This window comes from Balaenoptera musculus, chromosome 7, assembly GCF_009873245.2.
Source record: "Balaenoptera musculus isolate JJ_BM4_2016_0621 chromosome 7, mBalMus1.pri.v3, whole genome shotgun sequence".
Lineage (NCBI taxonomy): Eukaryota > Metazoa > Chordata > Mammalia > Artiodactyla > Balaenopteridae > Balaenoptera > Balaenoptera musculus.
Window position 1 is genome coordinate 104,382,759 of NC_045791.1, and position 12,598 is coordinate 104,395,356.

Sequence of the window (12,598 nt, forward strand, 5' to 3'; positions counted from 1 at the left end):
AAAGAATAATGGAACCAAGAGAACCAAAAGGTGGTTCTTGGACAAGAATAACAAAATGGAACATTTGATCAAGAGAACAAAAGGAAAGGCATAAATGAACAACACCAGAAATAAGGAAAGGGATATGTCTCTAGTGAAAGAAAAGATTAAAATTTTATATTAAAAAAATCCGTGTATAATTTCCTACCAATAAATATGACAATCTAGGAAAAATGATTACTTTTCAGGAAAATAGGAATGATCAAACCTGAGTCAACTTGAGAACTAAATAGAACTAAAAGTAGTAGAAGAAATGTACAATGTCCTTCCAGACCTACCCTAACCCCGCCCTCTCCCCACCCCCCAACACCCCCACCCCTAGACATCAAACAGTTTAATGAATAATTTCCAGCAATCCTTCAAGGAACAGAGAATACTTGTATTAAGTAAATTATTCCGATAAGTTAAGAAAATTCAAATCACCCCAAATCATCATGAGATTACTATATTTCTGCTATCAAACCCAGATAAACACAAGATAAATGAAAATTGTAGGTTAATGTTGCTTATAAACACATAATATTAAATCCCTTAAAAAGATATTAGTGAGTCCAGTCCAAGGGGGGATGAAAAATTAGTGTGATATTACCACATAAGTATCATCTCAGGAATTCTAGGACAGGTCACTTTAGAAAATTTTTCTATGCTTTTGGTTAAACCCGGCAGATTGAACACATCTGCATTTATCAGTGCTCCTTCTAACACTAAATCATGTCAGAGAGTTACATGGCAGAAAGCAGCAAGGACGAGAGAACAGAAGGGAGGATATCAAACACCAGATGTCAAGCAGACATTTCAAAAGATGAGATGCGGATGTATAAGCAGTAGCCAATTTCACAGAGCGAAGGAATAAGAAACATAACTGGACCCCAGTCTTACACCATATACAAAAATCAAGTCAAAACTGATTAAAGACTTAACTGTAAGACCTGAAACTATTGTAATGTAGAGCATGGGGGTTCTTGTTAATAATACTGTATTGCATATTTGAAAATACTAAGAGAGTATATCTTAAAGTTTTCATCACAAGAAAAAATTTGTAGCTATGTATGGTGATGAATGTTAAGTAGACTTATTGTGGTGATTATTTCATAATATATACAAATATCATATTGTTATGATGTACCCCTGAAACTAATGTAATGTTATATGCCAGTTATATCTAAATTTTAAAAATCTATAAATAATTGCCAAAATTTGGAAGCAACCAAAATGTCCTCCAAAAAGTGAATGGATAAATAAACTGTGGTACATTTAGACAACGGAATACTATTCAGGCCAAAAGGAAATGCATGTTATTAAATAAAAGAAGACAATCTGAAAAGGTTACATACTATGATTCCAACCATATGACAGTCTGGAAAAGGCAAAACAATGGAGACAGTAAAAAGATCAGTTGTTGCCAGGGATTTGGGGCAGGGATAAACAGGCAGAGCACAGAGCATTTTTAGAGCAGAGAAACTACTCTGTATGATACTATAATGGTGGATACATGGCATTATGTATTTGTCTAAGCCAACAGTGTACAAGAATGAATCCTAATGTAATCTATGGCCTTTGAGTGATGATGATGTGTCAAAGTAGGTTCATAATTGTAAAAAATGTACCACTCTGTTGGGGAACATTGGTAATGGAGTGTACTAGGCATGTTTAGGGGAGAGGACATAGGAGAAATCTCTACTTTCTACTCAATTTTGCTGTGAACCTAAACTGCTCTTTAAAAAAGGTCTATTTTAAACATAGTTTTTTAAAAAAATCCCTGAAACTGTAAAACTGTTTGAAGAAAACATTGTGGGAGTGGGGGGGGAGTCTTAGCATTGCTTTTGGCAATAATTTCTTGGATCTGACAGCAAAAGCACGGGCAACAAACCCCAAAATAAACAAGTGGGAGTATATCAAACTAAAAAGCTCTGCAGAGCAAAGGAAAACATCAACAGAATGAAAAGACATCTTATGGAACGGGAGAAAGTATTTGTAAACCATCTATCTGACAAGGGGTTAATATCCAATATACACAAATCTCCTACAACTTAATAACAAAACAAACAAAAAACACAACCAATTTTTTAAAAACATGGGCAAAGGACATGAATAGACATTTTTCCAAGAAGACATTCAAATTGCTACCTGGTATGTGAAAAAATGCTCAACATCACTCATCATGAGAGAAATGCAGATCAAAACCACAATGAGATGTCACCTCACACTTGTTTGGATGGCTATTATCAAAAAACCAAAGATAACAAGTATTGACAAAGATATGGAGAAATTGGAGATAACAAGTATTGACAAAGATATGGAGAAATTGGAACACTTGTACACTGATAGAGTTGTGCAGCCACTGTAGAAAACAATATGAAGGTTCCAAAAAAATTAAAAATAGAACTACCATATGATCCAGCAATCCTACTGCTGGGTATTTATCTTTAAGAATAGAAATCAGGATCTGGAAGAGATATATGCACCCCCATGTTCACTGCAGCATTATTCACAATTTCCAAAATATGGAGACAACCCATATATTTGTTGACAGATGTTGTTCTCTACATCTGTGTCTCTATTTCTGCCCTACAAACCAGTTCATCTGTACCATTTTTCTAGGTTCCAGATATATGCGTTAATATACGATATATTTTTTTCTCTTTCTGACTTACTTCACTCTGTATGACAGTCTCTAGATTCATCCACATCTCTACAAATAACCCAATTTCGTTCATTTTTATGGCTGAGTAATATTCCACTGTATATATGTACCACTTCTTCTTTATCCATTCGTCTGTCAATGGGCATTTATGTTGCTTCCATGACCTGGCTATTCTTTTTGAATTACGGTTTTCTCTGGGTCTATGCCCAGTAGTGGGATTGCTGGGTCATATGGTAATTCTATTTTTAGTTTTTTAAGGAACCTCCACACTGTTCTCCATAGTGGCTGTATCAATTTACATTCCCACCAACAGTGCAAGAGGGTTCCTTTTCTCCACACCCTCTCCAGCGTTTATTGTTTGTAGAGTTTTTGATGATGGCCCTTCTGACTGGTGTGAGGTGATACCTCATTGTAGTTTTGACTTGCATTTCTCTAATAATTAGTAATGTTGAACAGCTTTTCATCTTCTTGGCCATCTGTATGTTTTCTTTGGAGAAATGTCTATTTAGGTCTTCTGCCCATTTTTGGATTGGGTTGTTTGTTTTTTTAATATTAAGCTGCATGAGCTGTTTATATATTTTGGAGATTAATCCTTTGTCCACTGAATCGTTTGCAAATACTTTTTCCCACTCTGAGGGTTGTCTTTTCATCTTGTTTGTAGTTTTCTTTGCTTTGCAAAAGCTTTTAAGTTTCATTAGGTCATATTTGTTTATTTTTGTTCTTATTTCCATTACTCTAGATGTGGATCAAAAAAGATCATGCTGTGATTTATGTCTAAGAGTGTTCTTCCTATGTTTTCCTCTAAAAGTTTTATAGTGTCCAGTCTTACATTAAGTTCTCTAATCCATTTTGAGTTTATTTTTGTGTATGGTGTTAGGGAGTGTTCTAACTTCATTCTTTTACATGTAGTTGTCCAGTTTTCCCAGCATCACTTATTGAAGAGACTGTCTTTTCTCCATGGTATACCCTTGCCTCCTTTGTCATAGATTAGTTGACCATAGGTGCGTGGGTTTATCTCTGGGCTTTCTATCCTATTCCATTGCCCTATATTTCTGTTTTTGTGCCAGTACCATACTGTCTTGATTACTGTAGCTTTGTAGTATAGTCTGAAGTCAGGGAGTCTGATTCCTCCAGCTCCGTTTTTTTTCCCTCAAGACTGCTTTGGCTATTCAGGGTCTTTTGTGTCTCCATACAAATTTTAAGATCCTTTGTTCTAGTTCTGAAAAAAATGCCATTCATAATTTGATAGGGATTTCACTGAATGTGCAGATTGCTTTGGGTAGTATAGTCATTTTCACAATATTGATTCTTCCAATCCAAGAACATGGTATATCTCTCCATCTGTTTGTATCATCTTTAATTTCTTTCATCATTATCTTATAGTTTTCTGCATACAGGTCTTTTGTCTCCCTAGGTAGGTTTATTCCTAGGTATTTTATTCTTTTTGTTGCAATGGTAAATGGGAGTGTTTCCTTAATTTCTCTTTCAGGTTTTTCATCATTAGTGTACAGGAATGCAGGAGATTTCTGTGCCTTAATTTTGTATCCTGCAACTTTACCAAATTCATTGATTAGCTCTAATAGTTTTCTGGTGGCATTTTTAGGATTCTCTATGTATAGTATCATGTCATCTGCAAACAGTGACAGTTTTACTTCTTCTTTTCCAATTTGTATTCCTTTTATTTCTTTTTCTTCTCTGATTGCCGTGGTTAGGACTTCCAAAACTATGTTGAATAATAGTGGTGAGAGTGGACATCCTTGTCTTGTTCCTGATCTTAGAGGAAATGCTTTCAGTTTTTCACCATTGAGAATGATGTTTGCTGTGGGTTTGTCATATATGGCCTTTATTATGTTGAGGTAGGTTCCCTCTATGCCCACTTTCTGGAGAGTTTTTATCATAAATGGGTGTTGAATTTTGTCAAAAGCTTTTTCTGCATCTATTGAGAGGATCATATGGTTTTTATTCTTCAATTTGTTATCATGGTATATCACATTGATTGATTTGCGTATACTGAAGAATTCTTGCATCCCTGGGATAAATCCCACTTGATCATGGTGTTTGATCCTTTTAATGTGTTGCTGGATTCTGTTTGCTAGTATTTTGTTGAGGATTTGTGCATCCACATTCATCAGTGATATTGGTCTGTAATTTTCTTTTTTTGTAGTATCTTTGTCTGGTTTAGGTATCAGGGTGATGGTGGCCTCATAGAATGAGTTTGGGAGTATTCCTTCCTCTGCAATTTTTTGGAAGAGTTTGACAAGGATGGGTGTTCACTCTTCTATAAATGTTTGATAGAATTCACCTGTGAAGCCATCTGGTCCTGGGTTTTTTTTTTTGTTGGAAGATTTGTAATCACAGTTTCAATTTCATTAGTTGTGATTGGTCTGTTCATATTTTCTATTTCTTCCTGGTTCAGTCTTGGAAGGTTATACTTTTCTAAGAATTTGTCTGTTTCTTCCAGGTTGTCCATTTTATTGGCATAGAGTTGCTTGTAATTGTCTCTTAGGATGCTTTGTATTTCTGTAGTGTCTGTTGGAACTTCTCCTTTTTCATTTCTAATTTTATTGATTTGAGTCCTCTCCCTCTTTTTCTTTGTCTTTAATTTTTGCGAATTTGCTTACTATGCGTCTCAGCATGTTTCTCTTTGGGTTATCCTGTATGGGACTCTCTGCGCTTCCTGGACTTGGGTGGCTATTTCCTTTCCCATGTTAAGGAAGTTTTCGACTATAATCTCTTCAAATATTTTCTCTGGTCCTTTCTCTCTCTCTTCGCCTTCTGGGACCCCTATAATGCGAATGTTGTTGCGTTTAATGTTGTCCCACAGGTCTCTTAGGCTGTCTTCATTTCTTTTCATTCTTTTTTCTTTATTCTGTTCCACAGCAGTGAATTCCACCATTCTGTCTTCCAGGTTACTTATCTGTTCTTCTGCCTCAGTTATTTTGCTATGGATTCCTTCTAGTGTATTTTTCATTTCAGTTATTGTGTTGTTCATCTCTGTTTGTTTGTTCTTTAATTCTTCTAGGTCTTTGTTAAACATTTCTTGCATCTTCTTGATCTTTGCCTCCATTCTTTTTCCTATGTCCTGGATCATCTTCGCTATCATTACTCTGAATTCTTTTTCTGGAAGGTTGCCTCTCTCCACTTCACTTAGTTGTTTTTCTGGGGTTTTATCTTGTTCCTTCATCTGGTACATAGCCCTCTGCTTTTTCATCTTGTCTATCTTTCTGTGAATGTTGTTGTTGTTCCACAGGCTGCAGGGTTGTTCTTTTTGCTTCTGCTGTCTGCCCTCTGGTGGATGAGGCTGTCTAAGAGGCTTGTGCAAGTTTCCTGATAGGAGGACTGGTGGTGGGTAGAGCTAGCTGTTGCTCTGCTGGACAGAGCTCAGTAAAACTTTAATCAGCTTTTCTGCTGATGGGTGGGGCTGGGTTCCCTCCCTGTTGGTTGTTTGGCCTGAGGCGACTCAACACTGGAGCCTACAGGAGCTCTTTGGTGGGGCTAATGGTGGACTCTGGGAGGGCTCACGCCAAGGAGTACTTCCCAGAACTTCTCCTGTCAGTGTCCTTGTCTTTGCGATGAGACACAGCCACAACCCACCTCTGCAGGAGATCCTCCAACACTAGCAGGTAGGTCTGATTCAGTCTTCTATGGGGTCACTGCTCCTTCCCCTGGGTCCTGATGCACACGCTACTTTGTGTGTGTCCTCCAAGAGTGGAGTCTCTGTTCCCCCCAGTCCTGTCAAAGTCCTGTAATCAAATCCCGCTAGGCTTCAAAGTCTGATTCTCTAGGAATTCCTCCTCCCGTTGCCAGACCCCCAGGTTGGGAAGCCTGACGTGGGTCTCAGAACCTTCAGTCCAGTGGGTGGACTTCTGTGGTATAATTGTTCTCCAGTCTGTGAGTCACCCACCCAGCAGTTATGGGATTTGATTTTACTGTGATTGCACCCCTCCTACCGTCTCATTGTGGCTTCTCCTTTGTCTTTGGATGTGGGGTATCTTTTTTGGTGAGTTCCAGTACCTTCCTGTCGATGATTGTTCAGCAGCTAGTTGTGATTCCGGTGCTCTCGCCACTTACTGACCCTTGAGGCTTGTGGTTTTTATCTTAGTCCTTGTTTTGTTTTATAAAACTCTGTGTGGTTTATTTTCTTTAACGTGCAGCCTATTTAGCATCTACTGATTCTAACTTATTGAGACTTCATTTATGGTCAAGATTATGATCTGTATTGATATGCATTTAAAGGACATTGAGAGAAAATTTTCTGTGTTTTTAGGTCACAAGATTAAATAATAAATCTTTCTTGCTAATTTATCCAGAGCCTGTATATTTTGATCATTTTTTGAATACGTGAAGAGTCAAACACTAGAGGTGAATTGTTTCTCAATATTCATAAAACATTTGCCCCATTATTTGTTCTTTGGATTTTGCTTTGAGATGAATATAAATACCCTTATTTTTTATTTTGTTTATATCTGAATACCATAACTTGCCTATCTTTGATTTTAACAAATTTTTTGTCACTTTGTCTTTCTTGTGTCTCTTATTGGATTCTATTTTTAATCCTGTGCCTTTCAATACCATTATTTTTTCATTTACATTTAGTGTTTTTAATAATGTATTTTTCATACTTGTTTTTTTCTGTTACTAAATTCCTATTAGTTTCCTTGATTTTTTACTCTCTAAAAATGCAAGCTATATTTCCTTTTTATATTATTTTTTAGTCTTTCATAAGGTTTTATTAGAGTCTGATTTCACTCAACCAGTGGTTATTTTCGACTTTTCAAAATAATTTTTAATCTATTTTTCTGTATTTTTTGGTGGTGAATTTGAAACCATATTGTTCGAATTTCATGTTTAAAAGAAATAATTTAATAAGAATTTTCCTTTACCACTAAGCTCAACACTGTTTATAAAATTTGAAATTTTACATCGAAGTCGTTACTATTATATTATTTTGCAAAATAAAATTCTTCTCTTTCTAGAGTAATTTTCTGCATATAGATTCTGTATATATTTTGTTAGATTCATACCTAAGTATTTAATATTTTTGGTGCTATTGTAAATGTTATTGTCTTATTGCATTTCAAATTCCGAGTTTTCAGTGCTGGTATATACAAAAGCAATTGATCTTTGTATGTTAACCTAGTGTCCAGCAACCTCTCTATACTTAACTATTAGTTCCAGATTTTGTGTGCATGTGAATTCTTTGGGATTTTCTACATATAAACAGTCATGTTATCTGCAAACAAAGATAGTTTTATTCCTTCCCAAACTCTGTACATTAAATTTCCTTTTCTCCTTTTTTTGCACTAGCTGTGCCTTCTAGTACAGTGTTGAATAGGAATAGTGAAAGAGGACATCTTTGCCTTGTTTCTCATCCTAGGAGGAAAGTGTGCAGGTTTTCAACAGTAAGTATGATACTAGCTATAGATGTTTTAATAGATATTCTTTCTCATTTTGAAGATGTTCCTCTCTATTTCTAGTTTTCTAGGGGTTTTTACATGAAAAAGTGATGGAATTTGTTAAATGACTTTTCCATATCAATTGATATGATCATCCAAATTTTTTTCTTTTACTTGTTGATATGGTGGATTACACTGATTGATTTCAAATATTGAACCAGGCTTGCATATCTGGAATAAGTTACACTTGGTCATGCTACATATTTTTTTACACTTTTGAATGCAATTTACTAATATTTTCTTGAAGATTTTTACATCTATATTCATGAGAGATATTGATCTGTAGTTTGTCTTTACCTGCTTTGGGTATTGCAGTAGTGCTGGGCTCATAGAAGGAATTAAGAAGTGTTCTCTCTGCTTCTATTTTCTGGACAAGAATGTGGAGAATGGGTATCATTTCTTCCTTAAATGTTTGGTAGGATTAACCAGTGGAATCCCCTGGGCCTAGTGCTTACTTTTTTCAAAGTTATTAATTACTATTTCAATTTTGTAATGAATATAGGCCTATTCAAACTGTCCATTTCTCCTTGTGTGAGTTTTGATAGTTTGTATCTCTCGAGGATTTGGTCAATTTTATTTAAGTTATCAAATTTTGGGGAACAGATTTGTTCATAGTATTCCTTTGTTATCATTTTAATGTTCATAAAATCAGTTGTGATGATCCTAATTTCACTTCTGATATTGGTAATTTGTGACTTCTTTCTCTTTTTTTCTTTAGTTAGTCTGGGTAGAAGTTTATCAATTTTATTGATCTTTTCCAAGAACAAGTTTTAGGTTTTGTGGAATTTTCTCTTTCATTGCTTTTTGCTCTTTTATTTCATTTCTTCTACTGCTTTAAGCTTAAGTTGCTCTTTCTTTCCAGTTTCCAATAGGAGAAACTTATATTATTGATTTTACATCTTTCTTCTTTTCTAATATATACATAATAATATATATATTCAATGGAATTCATTTCTTTGTAGTCACTGCTTTTTCAGCATCCCACAAATTTCGATAAGTTGTAGTTTAGTTTATTTTTGTTCAGTTCAAAATATTTTAAAATTTCTCTTAAGACTTTTTCTTGACCCACGTGTTATTTAAGAGTGTATTTTTAAATCCCCAAGTATTTGGGGGAATTTCCCACCCCTTTCTGTTATTTATTTGTAGTTTAACTCCTTTTTTCTGAGAACATACTTTTTATGATTTCTATTCTTTTAAATTTAAGGTGTGTTTTATGGCCCAGAGTGTATTCTATCTTGGTAAGGGTGATTATTACATGTGTTCTTGAGGAGTATGTGTATTCTGCTGTGGTCGGATGGAGTATTCTAAAAATGTCAAACAGATCAAGTTGATTGGTAGTGATGTTCAGGTCAACTACATTCTTATGGCTTCTCTACTTGCTTGATCTATAAATGACTAAAAGAGGGCTGTTCATGTATCCAACTGGAATAGTGGATTTGTCTATTTCTATTACTGTTCTATCAATTTTTCCCTTACACAATTAGTTGCTGTGTGTTTATCGTGTGTAAATACCACATTAAGGATTGTTATGTCTTCTTGGAAAAGTGACCCCTTTATCATATGTAATGCTCTCTTTCTCTTAATTAATATTTTTTCTTGTCCTGAGTCTTTTTTCTCTGGAAATAATATAGCTACTCTATCTTTCTTCTGATTAGTGTTGACATGGTATCTCCTTCTCCATTCTTAACCCGCATCTTCATATTTGTTTTTTTCTTATTGACAATATAAGATTGGGTCTTGTTTTCTCAGTCACTTTGACAATCTCTGTTTTTAATTGGAGTATTTAGGCCATTCACACTGAAAATAATTATTGATATACTGGATTATATTACCATGTTTGTAACTGTTCTTTATTCATTGTATTTGTTCTTTGTCTCCTTTTCCCCCCTCTTTTTCTGCCTTCTCTAGCTTTAATTTAGCATTTTATATGAGTCCATCTTAGTCTTCTATTAACATATCAATTATACTTCTTTTTAAATGTTTTTGTTGGTTGTCTAGACATTGCAATACACATTTATACCACTTCCCCTGTAGCACAGGTACCTTATAGCAGAGTATTCCCAATTCCCTCCTCCCTTCCCTTATGACATTGTTGTCATTCATTGCACTTATTTATATGCTCTAATCATCACCTGTTCCAATCTGAGATGTTCATGTTCTCCATCTGTTACTGGACTGCCAACTTGGATCCATAACTGGATCCACTGGTTTCTAATTTTCACATCTTCCTCATTACTGGATTACTTCCCTGTTTTTCCAAAATCCATCATATTGTATTTTCCTAAGAGTGGGTGTGTGCTGTTCAATATTATACATTGACAAAATAAATAAATAAACAAGCTAGAACCACACTAGATGACTTAGAGAATATTTTGCAAGGTATTAATGTGAAGACAAATTTGATGCAGAAGACAATTTGTAATTCAAAGAAAATTATATAATATTTTAATATAATATGATGAGTAAAACCCCTGAAAGATATGGGTAGGTTATAGAAATAGGTAGATGGATTTATATGCTTATGGAGAATTTAGGAAAGAATACATGCAAGGTTATTAAAATGGATTATGCAGGAGGAGTGGGCACAGTGATGTGGATGGAAAGGAAAATAACGATTGCATAAAAATTTTAGAGCACGTATAAACTGTATTTTTAAACCTTAAATATACGTATTGACATATGCATAAAGGAAATAAAGAAAATTTTAGGAAAACACTCAAAATGGATGTTTGTAAAGTAAAATTTCTCAGCCCTACATGTCTGAAGTTGTCCTGATTCACTCTGCATTTTGAAGGGCTAGATCTGTTACTGATGAGATGTCTCAAGCTATTCGTGCCATCATTCCTCCATAAGTGACCAGTTTCTTAATTCTTTCTGGAATATTTTAGGCTCTTCTCTGTTTTTTAGATGTTGGCATTTCATAGTGATATGCCTTGGTTTGGTTCTTTTAAAATTCATTTCTCTAAGTCCTTTTAAAAAAATCCATGTCCTTCTACTCCATGGTATATATCTCCTTAAATAATTCTCTTGATGTGGTCCTCCTCTGCACTTCCTTGCGCATCTTTCTTGACTCTAATTAGGTTGCTATTAGACCCCTAAATTAATCTTACTCTCCTATGTTGTCTTTCAAATTTATTCTTTTTTGTTCTTTTAATCTCTTCATTTAATTTTGTGGGAAATTTCCCCAACTTTATTTTACAACCATTTTAGTAAATCTTAGTAAATTTCCAAAAATCAATTTAAAAAAATATCTAATGCCACTATCTCTTTCTCTGTTAGTTTCTTTTTCTTTGTAACCAGGGGTGCAATATGTATTCTCAAATCTCTCTAAAAATATTAGAGGTTTTGGAAGTTTCTCCTGTTTCCTACAATATCTCTGTTTCTCCTGGGGCAACTTTTTCTCTTTTTTAATGTTTTTCTTTCTTTCTAATATTGGAGACTTTCTTCAAATGTCTGCTGACCTGTGGTTATCTGCTTCTACTTAAGAGGAGGCTCTGGAAATCAATCAACGTGACTCACCAAATTAAAGAATAAAGAAGGAAAACGATATGAATAGCTCAATAGATGCATTTGATAATTAACGTCTGTCCATGATAAAACTCTCAGCAAACTAGCAATAAACAGAAACTTCCTCAGTTGTGTGTGTGTGTGTGTGTGTATGACATCATACTTGTTGGTGATACTAAATGCATTTTCTCTAACATTGGAAACAAGGCAAGGGATTCCATTCTCACCATTTCTCCTCAACATTGTATTTAAACTCCTAACCAGTGCAACAAGAAAGAAAAAAGAAACAATTTTTGGAAAGGAAGAAGTAAAGGAGTTTTATTTGCTGATGACATGATTGTTTTTTTCTATAAAATCCAAAGGAAATCTATGAATATATACTAGAATACATGAATTTAGGAAGGTCATGAATACATGGTTAATGTTTCTGAAAATCGATTCTATGTTCATACAGTTGTTAGAAATAATTTTAAAAGCAATATCATTTAAAGTAGCCCCCTCAAAGAATAAAATAACTAAGAATAATTTTAATGAGAGAAGTGTATGACTTCTATACTGAAAGCTGTAAACACTTCTGGCAAGATTAAGGGAAAATAAATAAATGGATTAGAGCTCAATATTGTTAAGATGTCACTTTTCACCAAATTTATCAACAAGTTCAATGCAAACCTTATAAAACTCTAAAATGCTTTTCTTGTAGAAATTGACAAATCCAATTTAAAAGATATGTGGAAAAACAAAAGACCTAGAAAACCCAAGACATATTTTCCTAATTGACTTCAAAACTTACTATAAGTTGTAGTATTCAAATCAATATACTATTGGCACAAGGATAGACAAACAGATAAATAGTATAGCATAGAAAATCCAGAAATAGACCCATGCTTATACTGTAAATTACTTTTTGAATATTTTCATTAACTTGGGGAAGGCAAAGATTTCTTAAGTAGTA

At 34.4% G+C, this 12,598-nt stretch overlaps 1 protein-coding gene across 17 annotated transcripts in view; it reads left to right on the forward strand.

The window, feature by feature from the left end:
* Nucleotides 1-12,598, forward strand: part of LOC118898312 (nuclear autoantigen Sp-100-like) — a 75,371-nt gene that overhangs the window by 21,823 nt on the left and 40,950 nt on the right. Inside the window, exon 2 of one of the 17 annotated variants that reach the window (XM_036858541.1) lies at nucleotides 7,991-8,085. The exons of the other annotated variants lie outside the window; for them this stretch is intronic. The gene's annotated coding sequence lies outside the window, so the exon portion shown is untranslated. The remainder of the gene's footprint in view (nucleotides 1-7,990; nucleotides 8,086-12,598) is intronic. 17 annotated transcript variants of the gene reach the window in all.